Source organism: Rutidosis leptorrhynchoides, chromosome 2 (assembly GCF_046630445.1).
Source record: "Rutidosis leptorrhynchoides isolate AG116_Rl617_1_P2 chromosome 2, CSIRO_AGI_Rlap_v1, whole genome shotgun sequence".
NCBI lineage: Eukaryota > Viridiplantae > Streptophyta > Magnoliopsida > Asterales > Asteraceae > Rutidosis > Rutidosis leptorrhynchoides.
Window position 1 is genome coordinate 334,899,630 of NC_092334.1, and position 17,732 is coordinate 334,917,361.

General features: G+C 33.4%; 1 long non-coding RNA gene across 5 annotated transcripts; it reads right to left on the minus strand.

The window, feature by feature from the left end:
• Nucleotides 1–6,924: 6,924 nt before the first annotated feature.
• Nucleotides 6,925–17,305, minus strand: LOC139894437 (uncharacterized). 5 transcript variants are annotated; one of them, XR_011774985.1, is made up of 11 exons: nt 17,181–17,305; nt 15,864–16,359; nt 15,365–15,544; nt 15,137–15,212; nt 14,765–14,997; nt 9,787–14,589; nt 9,578–9,690; nt 9,294–9,495; nt 8,463–8,520; nt 7,352–7,413; nt 6,925–7,172 (listed from the first exon to the last, which is right to left on the minus strand). It is a non-coding gene; the product is annotated as an uncharacterized lncRNA (long non-coding RNA). The 5 variants fall into 5 exon arrangements; XR_011774982.1 differs by having other exon boundaries at nt 7,352–7,531; XR_011774983.1 differs by lacking the exon at nt 15,137–15,212 and having other exon boundaries at nt 7,352–7,531.
• Nucleotides 17,306–17,732: the final 427 nt, after the last annotated feature.

Sequence of the window (17,732 nt, forward strand, 5' to 3'; positions counted from 1 at the left end):
AAAAACCTGGTGGTTTAGAGGTTCCCGAGTCATTGTTACAACTTAAGGACTTCGGGGGTTGACGATACATATAAAGTTCATCGGGGTTGGAATTAAATTTCTCTATTTTTATGCCCTTTCCCTTATTATTTTCTTTTGCCTTTTTAAATTCAGTTGGGGTAATTTCTATAACATCATCGGAATTCTCGTCGGAATCCGATTCATTGGAGAATTGGTAATCCTCCCAATATTTTGCTTCCTTGGCGGAAACACCATTGACCATAATTAACCTTGGTCGGTTGGTTGAGGATTTTCTTTTACTTAACCGTTTTATTATTTCCCCCACCGGTTCTATTTCTTCATCCGGTTCCGATTCTTCTTCCGGTTCCGATTCTTCTTCTGGTTCCGACTCTTCTTCCGGTTCCTCTTCGGGAACTTGTGAATCAGTCCACGAATCATTCCAATTTACATTTGACTCTTCATTATTATTAGGTGAGTCAATGGGACTTGTTCTAGAGGTAGACATCTATCACATAATATCAAACGCGTTAAGAGATTAATATATCACATAATATTCACATGTTAAAAATATATAGTTTCCAACAAAATTTGTTAAGCAATCATTTTTCAAGTAAACACGGTCGAAGTCCAGACTCACTAATGCATCCTAACAAACTCGATAAGACACACTAATGCAAAATTCTGGTTCTCTAAGACCAACGCTCGGATACCAACTGAAATGTCCCGTTCTTATTGATTAAAAACGTTCCATATTAATTGATTTCGTTGCGAGGTTTTGACCTCTATATGAGACGTTTTTCAAAGACTGCATTCATTTTAAAACAAACCATAACCTTTATTTCATCAATAAAGGTTTAAAAAGCTTTACGTAGATTATCAAATAATGATAATCTAAAATATCCTGTTTACACACGACCATTACATAATGGTTTACAATACAAATATGTTACAACAATATAAGTTTCTTGAATGCAGTTTTTACACAATATCATACAAGCATGGACTCCAAATCTCGTCCTTATTTAAGTATGCGACAGCGGAAGCTCTTAATAATCACCTGAGAATAAACATGCTTAAAATGTCAACAAAAATGTTGGTTAGTTATAGGTTTAACCTATATATATCAAATCATAATAATAGACCACAAGATTTCATATTTCAATACACATCCCATACATAGAGATAAAAGTCATTCATATGGTGAACACATGGTAACCGACATTAACAAGATGCATATATAAGAATATCCCCATCATTCCGGGACACCCTTCGGATATGATATAAATTTCGAAGTACTAAAGCATCCGGTACTTTGGATGGGGTTTGTTAGGCCCAATAGATCTATCTTTAGGATTCGCGTCAATTAGGGTGTCTGTTCCCTAATTCTTAGATTACCAAACTTAATAAAAAGGGGCATATTCGATTTCGATAATTCAACCATAGAATGTAGTTTCACGTACTTGTGTCTATTTTGTAAATCATTTATAAAACCTGCATGTATTCTCATCCCAAAAATATTAGATTTTAAAAGTGGGACTATAACTCACTTTCACAGATTTTTACTTCGTCGGGAAGTAAGACTTGGCCACTGGTTGATTCACGAACCTATAACAATATATACATATATATCAAAGTATGTTCAAAATATATTTACAACACTTTTAATATATTTTGATGTTTTAAGTTTATTAAGTCAGCTGTCCTCGTTAGTAACCTACAACTAGTTGTCCGCAGTTAGATGTACAGAAATAAATCGATAAATATTATCTTGAATCAATCCATGACCCAGTGTATACGTATCTCAGTATTGATCACAACTCAAACTATATATATTTTGGAATCAACCTCAACCCTGTATAGCTAACTCCAACATTCACATATAGAGTGTCTATGGTTGTTCCGAAATATATATAGATGTGTCGACATGATAGGTCGAAACATTGTATACGTGTCTATGGTATCTCAAGATTACATAATATACAATACAAGTTGATTAAGTTATGGTTGGAATAGATTTGTTACAAATTTTCACGTAGCTAAAATGAGAAAAATTATCCAATCTTGTTTTACCCATAACTTCTTCATTTTAAATCCGTTTTGAGTGAATCAAATTGCTATGGTTTCATATTGAACTCTATTTTATGAATCTAAACAGAAAAAGTATAGGTTTATAGTCGGAAAAATAAGTTACAAGTCGTTTTTGTAAAGGTAGTCATTTCAGTCGAAAGAACGACGTCTAGATGACCATTTTAGAAAACATACTTCCACTTTTAGTTTAACCATAATTTTTGGATATAGTTTCATGTTCATAATAAAAATCATTTTCTCAGAATAACAACTTTTAAATCAAAGTTTATCATAGTTTTTAATTAACTAACCCAAAACAGCCTGCGGTGTTACTACGACGGCGTAAATCCGGTTTTACGGTGTTTTTCGTGTCTCCAGGTTTTAAATCATTAAGTTAGCATATCATATAGATATAGAACATGTGTTTAGTTGATTTTAAAAGTCAAGTTAGAAGGATTAACTTTTGTTTGCGAACAAGTTTAGAATTAACTAAACTATGTTCTAGTGATTACAAGTTTAAACCTTCGAATAAGATAGCTTTATATGTATGAATTGAATGATGTTATGAACATCATTACTACCTTAATTTCCTTGGATAAACCTACTGGAAAAGTGAAAAATGGATCTAGCTTCAACGGATCCTTGGATGGCTCGAAGTTCTTGAAGCAGAATCATGACACGAAAACAAGTTCAAGTAAGATCATCACTTGAAATAAGATTGTTATAGTTATAGAAATTGAACCAAAGTTTGAATATGATTATTACCTTGTATTAGAATGATAACCTACTGTAAGAAACAAAGATTTCTTGAGGTTGGATGATCACCTTACAAGATTGGAAGTGAGCTAGCAAACTTGAAAGTATTCTTGATTTTATGTAACTAGAACTTGTAGAATATATGAAGAACACTTAGAACTTGAAGATAGAACTTGAGAGAGATCAATTAGATGAATAAAATTGAAGAATGAAAGTGTTTGTAGGTGTTTTTGGTCGTTGGTGTATGGATTAGATATAAAGGATATGTAATTTTGTTTTCATGTAAATAAGTCATGAATGATTACTCATATTTTTGTAATTTTATGAGATATTTCATGCTAGTTGCCAAATGATGGTTCCCACATGTGTTAGGTGACTCAAATGGGCTGCTAAGAGCTGATCATTGGAGTGTATATACCAATAGTACATACATCTAAAAGCTGTGTATTGTACGAGTACGAATACGGGTGCATACGAGTAGAATTGTTGATGAAACTGAACGAGGATGTAATTGTAAGCAGTTTTGTTAAGTAGAAGTATTTTGATAAGTGTATTGAAGTCTTTCAAAAGTGTATAAATACATATTAAAACACTACATGTATATACATTTTAACTGAGTCGTTAAGTCATCGTTAGTCGTTACATGTAAGTGTTGTTTTGAAACCTTTAGGTTAACGATCTTGCTAAATGTTGTTAACTCAATGTTTATAATATCAAATGAGATTTTAAATTGTTATATTATCATGATATTATCATGTATGAATATCTCTTAATATGATATATATATATACATTAAATGTCTTTACAACGATAATCGTTACATATATGTCTCGTTTAAAAATCATTAAGTTAGTAGTCTTGTTTTTACATATGTAGTTCATTGTTAATATACTTAATGATATGTTTACTTATCATAGTATCATGTTAACTATATATATATATTCATATATATGTCATCATATAGTTTTTACAAGTTTTAACGTTCGTGAATCACCGGTCAACTTGGGTGGTCAATTGTCTATATGAAACATATTTCAATTAATCAAGTCTTAACAAGTTTGATTGCTTAACATGTTGGAAACATTTAATCATGTAAATATCAATCTCAATTAATATATATAAACATGGAAAAGTTCGGGTCACTACATGACATCCCCGTCTGTTCCAGGTATAGAAACCCTAGCCTGAACTATAAAACAGATGTATGCTATTCGAGTTTAGTACACGTTGGATTGCGTGTATTGTACATGTTGGTTGCATGTATGTTAAAACAGGGGTACTTATTATAACGTTAAAGTTTAGTTACCAGGGTGCTCAATCTTGTAGAATATTTTGATAAACGTTTCTGGATGAAACAACTGAAATCTTGTGATCCACCTTTATATACAGATTATACGAAACATTAAAACTATGAACTCACTAACCTTTGTGTTGACACTTGTTAGCATGTTTATTCTCAGGTTTTCTAGAAGTCTTCCGCTGTTTGCTTAGATGTTAGACAAGCTATGTGCATGGAGTCTTACATGACATATTTTTCAAGGAAACGTTGCATTCACCAAATCATCACCATGTATCTTATTTTGACTGCATTGTCAACGGAAGTACTGTTGTAAACTATTATTTATGGTGATTGTCTATATGTAGAAATCATCAGATGTCGGAAACTTTTGATTTAAATATTCATTTATGGTGTGCCTTTTCAAAAGAATGCAATGATTACAAAACGTATCATATAGAGGTCAAATACCTCGCAATGAAATCGATGAATGACGTGTTCGTCCATATGGATTTGGAGCGATCGTCACATTGACTGATGTGGTGATGATGTCGGCTAGCAGGTTTTCTTATCTCATGAATGTTTTGTAGGTCTCTTATGGTGGAAATTGTTAGTAGTTTCCGAATCCATTATGATTCTTGTACTCCTTGAGCTATGCCTGACCACAACATTTTACAGTAGGGATGTCTCTAGTTATAGAAAACACTTAAAAAAGAAAAGACAAATTTACGTCGTTGGTCCATCACGTTTGCTCCAAATTTCACATTAGCCATTTATCTTTATTTTTAACTTGGTTGGTCACTAAAATATGATTAATTACGTCGCTGGTCCCTTAAATTGACGATCGTTAGCTTTTGTACGTTAAGTGATGGAATGTGCTAACCATGTGCTCGGTATAATTGTAATTCCAAATATCTATCTGGTATCTATACACTATTTTGAGATTACAGGCCACGTTATTAAAGTCATTGTACATATTCATACCAATATGTTATTCGCGTACTGTTCTATTAACGATCACACATAAACTCTAATTACTGTGCCACTTAAGATCTTCAAATCATAAAGCCTAATAGTTCTTAATGTTATTTATTTCATGGTCACTCACATCATTTGAGTGATAACTGGGCTGTGGGCTGCCCATTATTTCTGGAGTTCAATGAGTCTAGGTTTAGTGTTTGTTCTCTTTGAGTCTAGTTATTGATTTCTGCTGGCGAGAAGTTATTATTTTGTCAAAATTTTAGAGACTGCTCGGTTTATATCAAGAAGGTTCAGGATAATTTGACTTTTATAAGTCAAATTGTTTTTATATTGGATCAGCGATGGAGGTTTCAGTATGATTGTAATTTAGATTGTTGTTTGTTTCATGGTTTTTGATTATTTATAGTTGCTGTTTCATGAGGATATATAGATATCAGAGAGACTATGTTGAAGATTTAGAATACAATGTGACTATTTTTAGTCAAAACATTATCAGATGGTATTTGGTTTTAAACTTCATTGGTATTAACAATAATCATTGTGGTAATATGTTTTGGAGTATTAAGAGCACTCCTAGCGGTGCTGTCAATTGCTCGTTCTTTCCATTGCCAATGTTTGACACCATTAGCAGCAAGATGCAAATGTTTAGCCAATCCATATTTGTCCTTCATTTAGCCAATGTTTGCCATATTTCATCACGAAGGTATTGTGCTATTTTTAGTTGTACATTTAGCATTGAAAGTGATATCTTGTATTATTTAATTAATAAATGTGGGTTATGTGATGGTGATGAAGTATGTAATGGTTGAGAGTTAAATGTGACGAGTTAGTGATGAGAAAGAAATGGAGAGAAAATGTTGATATGACGCTGATGTGGCAATATGTTTACTGAAGAAGGGTGTCATGATTGGGAATGGTCTAATTGGCTCATTAGTTTGAAGAATCTTTATCAAAAGCAGCGGATGGTCAAGATTGTGTCATTATATAGTGAAACTGTTTTGGTTTTGGTTTCAAAATTTATACGGGTTTTGAGGTTATTTTGGATAGAAAAGAAAAAAAAAATTAAGCTTCCAGCTACAAATATAAGCTCCAGCTCCAGTCATAAGCTCTAGCTCCAGCTTTAGCTAGTGCCGTCCAAACACACCCAAAAAGGAATCGATAGCATATTTTATAAAAGCACACATATATCATTTAAGATCATAATTAAGAAAAAGGCTTTCATCCTCAAAACATGTCCATGTTGAAATGATTCGGGACTGGCTCGTAACATGAATTGTCCATTTTTTGGAAAAGTGAAGTAGCTAATTAGTTAAAGTCTGACTACAAACACAATATTAACACAACATTAATCTAGAAGTTTAAAGAAAAAGGGTGTAAGAGGTTGTATAGACACTGTGGACGGCTAACATCCCATTCCCCTTTATCTAATTTTCTTATTTGACAGGTTTGAGAGACAATCATAAAAAATAACTCAAATCAGCCTATTAAAAAGTTAATCAGTTAATGGGTCAAAACTGCCACCTCTAATATTGAGAAAGGTTGTAGTAAATGTTAGCAGCATGAATCCAATAGATACATATACATCGCATTAAAATTTCAATAAATCAATTTATGTAGTCTAATCTAATAATATATAAAAAGCACATAGATATTGTTGACCAAAATAAATGTCCAAATTGTACTCATGTACAGTGGTGTACATGAACCAAAATAAATGTCCACATTATACCCATATACATAGATGTTTAACCAACATAACTTCACATGTGTGCCAAACATTATAACAAAGATATACAGATGAACCAAAATACTACACAGATGTACCAAACTGTATAACATAGATGTGCCAAAATAGAACTATTGTATTCATATTCAAATACAAAATACAAGCTGTTTGTTAGAAACATAATACACGTCTAATTCGAATGCAATCTTACAAGAAACTTCGAATGCTAACTTACAAGGAAAAAAAAGTAAAACCCAAATATTATCCAACAACACATGAACAACATTTCCACCATCGAACACTACTTTCAGCTGCCATTTGTAATTGTGCTTCAAGCTGGTTTTTTTTACCCTGGTATGATTTGAACTGCATGATCACACATGAATTACAATTACAAAACAGAGTCAATGAACTGACCTCAATAACCCTGGTTTTTTTACGACTACGATAACAAAACAGAGTCGATGAATTAGATAATCAAATTACAAAACAGAATCAATTAAGTAGAAAATCGAATTACAAAAGAGATCTTTAAATTAACTAACCTTTATCGGGCACCCAAAATATCGACGACCAAGATTTCGTACAGTCCATGATGTTCTTGTGACTGAAATGCGACCACACAAGCAATCCATTACGCTATTGGGTGTTAATTGAATCGAAGTCGGTGATAAAAACGAATTTGGTTCTTAGTTGTTGAACGAATTTGGGCGAAGAAAATGAGTCTGTAAACCACATGTGTAATCTCATATACAAGTACCACATTAATGAAATACCAAATATACCCATCACATGGCTAGCACATGACGGCACTCAACGAACTATATACATAACGATCGTCAATATAAGAGATTAACGACGTAATTACTAACACTTGGATGACCAACCATGCAAGAAAAAAAGTAAATGGCTAATGTGAAATTTAGAACAAACGTTATGTAATTTTGTCGAAAGAAAACTTTTTGACGCTTCTACGGGTAAGATATGTGTTTTTAGATATTATTTAACATCGTTCTAATTTATGACTTTATATGTTTTTAATTCGGTCGAGAAAAAGATCAATTGCGTTATACGTCCGATGCTGCCCCGGGACATCTCGGTACGTTTGTTTATCTGTATTTGTTTTGCATGGCTTTACATTTATTATTTATCCCTCTCAAAACAGAAACACCTGTTGATAAAGTGTGTATGCCTTAAATGAGTTTCACTCGAAGATTCCTGCGACTGCGACTGAATTCTATGAAGTCAAGTTGTTCAAACATTTTAGCTCATGTTTAGTTTGTTATTTTCTTTTAAATGCAAAACTAGGTCATTATAGCTCATGACCTAAATTATAAATCTATTTAGTTTTGCATTAAAAGAAAATAAAAAATTAAATGAGGTAAAATATTTTAACGGTAGGAAAAAATTCAGCCGCGGACACCTTCGAGTGAAACTGATTTAAGGCCTCAACACGTGTTTATGTTTTAATTGGGATAGAGAATGAATGTAAAACCATGAAAAAAAATACAGATATACAAAACGTACAAAGACACCTCGAGGCAGTATCGAACGTATAACACGATTGATATCCTTTTTAAGAAAGCAGAACTAAAAACATATATAATCATGATTAGAAACGGTATTGAATAATAACTAAAGAACATAAAATCTTACCCGAAAAAGCATGCAAAAGTTTTCTTCAAAGTGTTTTCCGCAATTAGAGATATCCCTACTGCAGAAAAAAAGCACGAGAGAACAAAAGTAAGCAGCAACAACATCACAGAGAACGTAAACATTTAACTTACAAAAAACAAAAGCAACATCACATTCAAAACACCACTAAACTCTCTATTCTAAAACCCTAACCCACCCAAAATCCTCGAACATGTATTTGTCCTCACCGGCAACCGTGTCAATCTCCATAACTTAATTCTAAAATTAATTAGTGAAACTGATTTTTAGTAAGTTGTGCTATGTACATTGTTATTCAAAATGTAAACAAACTATTTTTACATGTAAAGCCGTTATGACAGCGTTTCTCCGGTAGTCAAAATATGTCGAACTATTAAACCATCATCAGTTTATCACACAAGCTAAGATAGCGGCAAATGTAGTTAGTTATAATCTCATGATCGAGAATGCACCTAAGTAATCATGATTTAAATCTACAGATAAGGGAACTTGTGATCTATATGAAGCTCATTACACCACATAGAAAAGTAAAAAATATGATAGGAGCAAACTTGTCTATAGTTACAATTGCGATGGTGCTTACAAAACACAAGAGGTTTTTTTATTGTCAACCTAATAAAATCAGTGTTCTGAATTATGTTAATATTGTACTAATGTATATTATGATGCATTATGTTAATATTGTACTAATGTATATTATGACTCTTAATAGACCGTGTATTTGTATACAGTTGTACATACAACTTATAATTAGTATAGATTTGTATCTCATTATTGTATATATCCTATCCTAATATAAAGGATATGTGTTACCTTAGTTATAGAACAATGAGCTGTAATCTTTGGGTATTTAATCCCCACGTTGAATCAAAGGCAGACAAGCAATTCTGCTCTATCATGGTATCATCCTAATAACCTACGATCCTCTCTACATCTCTTTAATCTTCTTCACTTCATCTACAAAATTAATCCCCTTCTTTGCTCACTGCAATGGCCGATTCCACAAAGTTTCACCCTGCAATCACAGTCACTAACATCAAGAATACAATTCCCGTCACACTTGACATGGATACAACCAAATATTTGTCATGGGTTACCTTGTTCAAAACCCATTGCAAAGCCTACCAAGTGCTTGACCATATCATTCCAAAATCGCCTGCCACCACCACTGATTCTTCAACCATCTCATCCCCATCTGATCCTATTCAACCTACAAACAAAGAAACATGGGATCGATTGGATGCGATTGTGCTCCAATGGATCTACGGCACTATATCACTCGATATGCTAGAGAATATATTAAAACCTGAACAAACCGCTCAGGAAGCATGAGATCGCATCAAATCCATCTTTGAAGACAACAAAAACTCACGAGCTGTTCATCTTAGACACAAATTCGCCAACATCCGTCTCGATAACTATTCCAATGTTTCTGATTATTGCAAGGAATTAAAGCTATTGGCTGATCAATTAGCCAATGTCGGTCCAGCGTTGGAAGAAGATCATATTGTACTTCAACTAATCACTGGGTTGAACGACAATTATGATCAGGTTGGTTCACAGCTCTCTCACACAAACCCACTTCCTTCTATCAAGCACGATCCACTTTAATTTTGGAGGAGTCTCGGAAGCAGCAACAGGCCGCCAATGCAACACCACAATCCACAGAAGCTGCTCTTACCACTCACACATCTCCGATTCAATCAAACACAGGTACCAATCGATCTTCAATTTCAAATAATAGGGGTCGGGGGCGTGGATCGTACAGAGGAAGTAACAGGGGCAGATATCAAAACAATAGGGGTCGTGGTTATGTTCATAGCCCCAGGCCCAATTCTGGAAACATGGGTAATGGACTTCAGTCACCTAATTGGGCTTTTAACCCCTGGACTGGTCAGCCTACAACCTGGAGTCCAGCCCCTTGCCCCTATCCCACAACACAAATGAATCGACCCAATACAGCAGGCTCATACCAAGGAATTTTGGGCCCTCGTCCACAAGCAGCCCAACACTCATATGCTCATTCTGTTGCATCTACACCAACTGACATCGACTCGGCAATGTATACAATGAGCTTAAATCCTCCCGACAACAACTGGTACATGGATACAGGTGCCACATCTCACATGACGGGTTCTCCAGGTAAGCTCCTATCTTATTCTCAATCAAAGCCTAGTCGTCATATTATTGTTGGAAATGGGCATAAAATTCCAATTCATGGTTTAGGCCACTCTCAATTACCCACATTAAATCGACCACTTTATCTGTCCAATATCCTATATTCTCCTCATTTAATAAAGAATTTAATCTCTGTTAGACGTCTATCAACTGAAAATCGTATCTCACTCGAATTTGATCCTTTTGGTTTTACTGTGAAGGATTTTCCGAAGGGGACTCCCATTCTACGATGCAATAGCTCAAGTGACCTCTACCCCATCAACGGACCACTTCTACAACATCACCTAAAGTCTCACCCTGCTTTTTCCGCTGTTTCCTCTGATTTATGGCATCACCGTCTTGGACACCCAGGCGATTCTATTCTTCAAAGCCTTAGCAATAAACGTTACATTGAATGTAATTCGAAAAATAGTAATAAACTTTGTCAATCTTGTATCTTTGGCAAACAAGTTAAACTTCCTTTTTATCCTTCTTTTAATTCTACTTATGCACCATTTGATATTATACATAGTGATTTGTGGACTTCGCCCATTCCTAGCACCGAAGGACATAAATATTACATACTTTTTCTCGATGACCATACCAACTATCTATGGACCTACCCTCTTGGTCACAAATCTAATGTTTATTCTACATTTACCAATTTTCATGCACACATTGCAACACAATTTAAAACCTCGGTTAAAACCTTTCAATGTGATAATGGGACAGAATATAATAACCAATCTTTTCACAACTTCTGTAAACAAAACGGCATGATCTTTAGATTTTCTTGTCCATATACTTCATCCCAAAATGGAAAAGCCGAACGAAAAATCCGAGCTATAAACAACACTCATTCTCATGTACCGCCAAAATTTTGGCACCATGCTCTTTCTTTAGCTACTTACATCCTTAACATTCTTCCAAATAAAAATTTCCAAAATAACTCTCCCACACAACTTCTCTATAAGCGCACACCTACATATCAACACTTACGGGTATTCGGGTGCCTATGTTATCCACTCATTCCATCCACACAAAGAAATAAACTTCAACCCCGCTCACTTCCATGCGTTTTCCTCGGCTATCCCGCTAATCACCGTGGATATAAATGTTATGACCTCTCATCTCACAAAATCATCATTTCTCGTCATGTAATTTTTAATGAAACTCAATTTCCTTTCGCATCCACTTATACTCCCACAAAAGACACATACGATTTCTTACATTCTACCTTTAATCCTATCTTCTATCCAGTGGATCCTCCTAGTCCACCTTTGTGGCCCAACACACCTAGACCACAAGTTGGGTCTGACTCTCATTCACGCGACCCACAAATCTCAACTCAGCCACCTTCACCAAATAACCACAATAAATCCCATGAAAACCAATCATCTACTGTCCACTCCCATGCACACCAATCATCTACTGTCCACTCCCATGCACACCAATCACCTACTGTTAACTCCTCTCAATTTACTCCAACAATCTCTACTAATCAATACTCCTCAAACACTCCACCAAACTCCACTACATCCAACACTCCTTCACCTCCTCATGAAAATTCAAACTCTAATTCAACATCCTCAACTACACAAGCTGAACCACCACCTCACTCAAACACGTCTTCATCTCCTCATACGGTTCATCCAACAGCTCCACAACGTACCATGACAACTCGTTCCATGGACGGCATTTTCAAGCCTAAAACACAATTTAATCTCTCCACCACCTAGTCTATAAAGGATATTGTATATATCTTATCCTAATATAAAGGATATGTGTTACCTTAGTTATAGAACAATGAGCTGTAATCTTTGGGTATTTAATCCCCACGTTGAATCAAAGGCAGACAAGCAATTCTGCTCTATCAACTCTCATACTGATGACAAAGATGCATACATGGACGATATTTTAATTTTACTATGAATTTATATGAAATAATATAGATTTTTTGGAAAAGCTTGGGATACTAAGCTTACTAACTTCAAAGCTAAGTTCATCATCAAATCAAGAAAAAGAGTACCCGATAAGTGTGACATACTGGACTGAGTTTGAAAAGGAATGGAAGGAATTAGGTGTCTGTGAATGCACCGGGTCGATCGTATGAATACAATTTTTGAAAGAAAATTCGCCATAATCAAACACAAGTGGAAAATGAGAGAAGCTAGAGAAGTGGGTGAAGCAAAACAATTGGCGCCCAATAAACAAGTTTTCGAAGAAACTTATCGGAACACCCCGTTGCAGTGAAATTCGAAGCTCAACTATTAGTTTATATTCGGTGGTTTATGACGAGTTTTGAAATTTAAACTCTTTCCCGAGAATCATGTACTCTCGTGGAACAAAGTTTAATAAAAAATACAAAAAATGGTTACTCGCCTTCGAGTTATGCAAATGTACCCTTAGAGATTTTATGATAGTTAATAATCCACTAAGATGTTAATCAAGTAATATAATAATAATATCTATTAATTACATCAACTTATAATTTATCATATTTTAATTATAGAATACCATATGTATATTCAATTATATCCACAAGAAAGGTATAACACATTTAAACATTAATCTTGACATTATACTTATTAATAGTTTTGAGAGACTCGGGATTATTGGCTTTATTCATGGCAAAGCACCAAGTGTCGACACTGAAAGTACGTAATATAGTAATGATTGATCTTTTATATCTTTTTTTAATTTAATTTAAATGTTTTTTCTCGTAAAAATAGAACTTTTGGGTCTCTTTTTCTAAGCATTAGATGTAGAATATGTGTGTGAGTTACGCATATTTTTTTCAGAGGTAAATACCTGATCGTGTAAAAACATTTGATATTTACTTTCGGAAAAGAAAAAATATTAGAGCTCACACACACCTTCCACATCCAACCCTTAGAGAAAAAGAGACCCAAGAATTTTATTTTTGCGAAAAAAAAATCATTAAAATTTAAAAAAAAAAGATATAAAAGATCAATCATTACTATACTACTTACTTTCTGTGTCGACACTTAACGCTTTGGCCCGGCTAAAGCCAATAATCCTTAATCTCTCAAAACATTTAAATAGTATATAATTTCATGATTAATGTTTAGATGGACTATACCTTCCTTTTAGATATAACCGAATCCACATATGATATCCCTATAATTAAAATACTGTATAAAACTTATTATTTGGTGTAATTAATAGATAGATATTAAATATTAATATTATATTATTTATTTATATTACCTGATTAACGACGCCAATCAGCATATAGGGGATAATTAACTTTAATAAGAACTCTCTAAGGATACATTTGCATAGCTTGAAGGCGAGTAACCATTTTTTGTATTCTTTATTGAACTTTGTTCCTCAAAAGTACACAACTCCCTGGAAAGAGTTTGTATTCCAACACTTGTCATAAACCTACGAATAAACTAATATCTACAAATTTCTCCGCGATAGGGTATCCCTGATAAGTTCCATCGAAAACTTGCTTATCGGGCGCCAATTGTTTTTGCTTCTCCCACTTTTGTACCTTCTCCCATTTTCCACTTACTTACTTATACGTAGTTATTTAAGGTGATTTTTGTTTTTTCAAAAATTGTCTTCATACTATCGACGGGTGTATTCAGAGACACCTAAATTCTTTCCAATCCCTTTCAAATTCAATTCAGTCTACTGTCTGCAGTATGTCACATTTATCGAATACTTTTTTACTCGATTTGCTGATGAACTTAGGTTTGAAGTTAGTAAGCTTAGCACCTCAAGCTTTTTTAAAAAAACTATATTTTTTAGTATAAATTCGTAAAAAAATTAGAATACCATCCATTTGTGCATCTTTATCATCAGTATGAGAGGTGGCCACAATATACATTGACTTCAAGAAGATTTTTGATGGCGGAACTAGTATGAGAGGGTCAAAATATACATTGACACTTTTGATAGTAGAACTGGTCTTGATTGGTACCTGAAACCAATTACCAAATATTAGTACAATATACAGTATATTTGTAAATATTAACATAATACAAAACGCTGATTTTTTTGGTTGACAATAAAAAAAACTAAAATGTGTTTTGTAAGCACCATCGCAATTATAATTATGGACAAGTTTGTGCATATCAGATTTTTTCTTTACAAACCTTAAGGATTCTTTCGTTGTGGTGTAATGAGCTTCATATAGATCACTAGTTCCCTTATTTGTAGTTTTAAATCCAAACGCACGTTTACTTTTTTTTACAAACACAAGTTCTCCCATTTGGACTAATCGCTAAAACGAACTCTAATCACTAAAACGAACTGTTATCCGCGTATCTCATTTGTGTGGCGGAAATATCTCATCCTGGTTAAAAGTTGACGCATCGGTTCTTTTTTTCTGCAAAACAAATTACACAACCAAGTATACCATACCCCAGTGTGAGCAAAATTAACAAGTTAACCCATAATGAACACGTTAGTGTTAGCAAAACATAACTGACATATTACATCAATTTGTTTATTTTATATCAAATTACCTGAATTTGTTGAATGAATTTGTTGAATGACTGATAGATAAAACACCCATAACCCCCAGACGTGACAACGCTACTCCTACCACCAACAAATACATGGTGTTCTTATTAACCCATATTGCCCCAAAACAAAGCAATAGGCAAGCCCGCTGCACACCTCGAAAAGGCATAACTTTATATTCTAGGTGTGCAGCTTCTTTAGCAATAAGACAAAAAAGAGTCACAAATTACCTGTGACGAGATTGGCCAAAGTCTTGTTCGAAGAGTTGACATTCGAGCCTCCATGGACAGTTACAAAAATGTAGGGAAGATACCTATTATCGCACTTAGTCCTCTGCATGTTCCAATTATGTAGGTTGATATTCCATCCCATACCAGCGTTGCAGGCATCAACGTCTAAACGTCCCAAAACTGTCGAATAGATAAATAAGTAAGCAAGCAAAGATATGAGACCACATTTGTTTTCCTTGGTCAACAAATTATTACTTTTTAAAAAGAATAAATAAATAAAATTCAGCATTTTCGTCAATTGTGCAATTTCAACGCATTTACTTTTCAATAAGCTGATTCTTGTTATGTTCTATCTCTAACGCTTAATAAACACGTCAAAAAAGGTTATAAAACGATTTGCTTAGTGAGAGGGATCTCTTTTGTAATTGCAAAACGAGGTTACAAATTTTTTAGCATTTTCAATTGATTTGAAGATGAAAAAAAAAGATCAAAAACTAACCGCACTTGAGAACGATAAAATACAGTATAGCTAGAGATAGTCAAGGTAGAAGGACATCTTGTTGAAGGGTTGAAGGTACGCACCCCACACTCGAATATACGGACTCTCAAATACCTTTTTTGCCAAAAAGTTTACAATCGCAAGAAGATGCATCCTCAGAACAATCGTATATGTCATGACCCGACTAGTTTGTTCATATGAAGTAGAAGGGGTTTGTTCATGATCATTTGTTATGGTTAATTTTAAACCTCTTTTTTGGCTTCTTTAAGAGAGAGCTGGGATCCCTTCACATATAGAGTTTAGGAGCCAATACTGCAAGAAAACTAATATAATGTTCCAAATTGCTAAACTTGCAGCTGACTGTAAGTAACGAGATGAAAGTGATGATGAATCCAGTGATAACATGAGCAAATAAATTGCTAATTAGATCAATTCTCCGGATTCTTGAGTTCATCTTAGTAAGTTTGAAGAATGTCCTCCTCACATCACCATCACCCTGTTAAGAATTTAATTCATATCAATTTCATTATTATTTTTGGCACAAGGAAGAGAAAGTTTCAATTTTTGAGCTCTAATATCAAAAAATGTAATCGTTTGATCCAACCATTGACATTTAGATGGTAGATTTACTCTTCTTTTATATGATAGATTAACCGATTTGTTAATATGATAGATCTACTGATTTTGTTAGGTTTTGTAGTTGTTTTAGATGATAGATTTCTTGATATGTTTAGATGATAGCTCTACTTATCTGTAATAGATGATAGATCTACTGATCTGTAGTAGATCTTGCAAGTTTTTGTTTAAATGATAGACCTGGATTTTTTAATTTAAGTAGTTCATGTGTTGTAGAATTTAAGTACTTTGTGACTATAATTTACAAACTCATCATCAACCAAAGTTTACAACACTAAAATCAGGCAAATCAAATCATAAGCGATAAGGTAAAATAGTATACATTAATTTTATAACACATTAACTTCTTATATTTAAAAAACCAAATCTATTATTTAAATAAAAACTTAACAAATCTAAAAGTCTACAAAAGATCAGTAGACTCTACTATCATTTAAACAGATTAATTGTTCTAACATCTAAACAGATTAATAGTTCTGTCATCTAAAGAACTACAAAACCTAACAAATTACTAGATCTATATCTTAACAAAGATCAGTTAATTAATTTATCATCTAAAACAAATACAAAACCTAACATATCAGTAGATCTATCATCTAAATAAAAACTTCAACCAGATAACTAAACTACATATACAACTATAGAAATATGCATATATATAGAAAGAGATGAAGATCACACCAGCGTATTTGCGGTGTAAGCAGTCATGATTTGAGATCTTAAATTTGAGAAGTTTGTAGAGAAAAAAAAAAAAAAAAAATTCGTGAAGAGTAAAAAATTGTGTGATACTCTTAGGGCTTCGACTGTAGTTGTGAGAATTGATTTTTTGAATTTTTTTTTTAGATATTACCGATACTAGCTGAATACCCGCAAATTCGCGAGGCTTTGTGAGAGTTTATTCACGAGTAATATTTATAATCATCAATATCAATATCAATATCAATATCAATATATCAATATATTAAATTAAAATAGTAGTGTTAGTTGTCTTATATTCAATGTAGCAAGCTAAAATAAAAAAAACAAACATTATATATATATATATATATATATATATATATATATATATATATATATATATATATATATATATATATATATATATATATATATATATATATATAGTAGAGGGATCAAATGAGAACATTTTAAGAATGAGAACCCTGAGAACTAGGTATTCGAGCAAAAAAAATTACGCGGCCGAACAAAAAATTGCCATAGTCGAGCAATTTT